This window comes from Trichechus manatus, unplaced genomic scaffold, assembly GCF_000243295.1.
Source record: "Trichechus manatus latirostris isolate Lorelei unplaced genomic scaffold, TriManLat1.0 scaffold00146, whole genome shotgun sequence".
Lineage (NCBI taxonomy): Eukaryota > Metazoa > Chordata > Mammalia > Sirenia > Trichechidae > Trichechus > Trichechus manatus.
Window position 1 is genome coordinate 3,492,995 of NW_004444082.1, and position 1,068 is coordinate 3,494,062.

A 1,068-nucleotide genomic window follows, 5' to 3' on the forward strand; every position below is an offset into this window, starting at 1 on the left:
ATGTTCCAATCAAAAGGCAGAGTGACAGAATGGATAAAAACATGATCCAACTATATGCTGTTTACATGAGACATGCCTTAGACTCAAGGACACAACTAGGTTGAAAGTGAAAGGATGGAAAAAAATATTCCATGCAAATAATAACCAAAAGAGAGCTGAGGCAGCAATCTTAATATCAGACAAAGTAGATTTTAAGACAAAATCTGTCAGAAGAGATAAAGATGGACATTATATAGTGATAAAAGGATCAATTAATCAAGAAGACTTATCATAAACATATATGCACCCAAGATCGAAGCACCAAAATATATAAAGCAAACCCTGATAGAACTGCAGGAGGAAATAGCACTATGATAATAGTTGGAGACTTCAACACTTTCAATATTAGAAAATCTAGAAAAAAGATCAACAAGGAAACAGAGAACCTGAACGACATTATAAACCAACTAGACTTAACAGACATATATAGAACACTCCATCCCAAAACAGCACAATATGCATTCTACTCCCGTGCACCTGGATCATTCTCCAGGGTAGACCACATATTAGGTCACAAAGCAAGTCTTGATAAATTTAAAAAGATTGAAATCATACAAAGTATTTTCTCTGACCACAACAGAGTGAAGCCAGAAATCAATAACACACAGAAAAAAACTGAAAAAGACAGAAACAATTGGAAATTAAACAAACAACACACCATTAAACTACCAATGGGTCAACGAAGAAATCAAAAGAGAAATCACAAATTTCCTAGCGTCAAATAAAAATAAAAGCACAACACACCAAAACTTAAGGAATGCAGCAAAGACAGTACTCAGAGGAAAAGTTACAGCAATAAATGCTTACATGAAGAAAGAAGAGAGATCTCAAATCAACAGCCTAATTTGACAACTCTAGGAACTAGAAAGAGAAAACTAAGCCTAAACCTACCAGAAGAAAGGAAATAATTTCAGAGCAGATAAAAATAAAATCAAAAACAGAAAAACAATGTAGAGAATCAATAAAACCAGAAGTTTGTTCTTTGAAAAGATCAATAAAATTGACAAACCTTTAGCTAGACTGACAAAG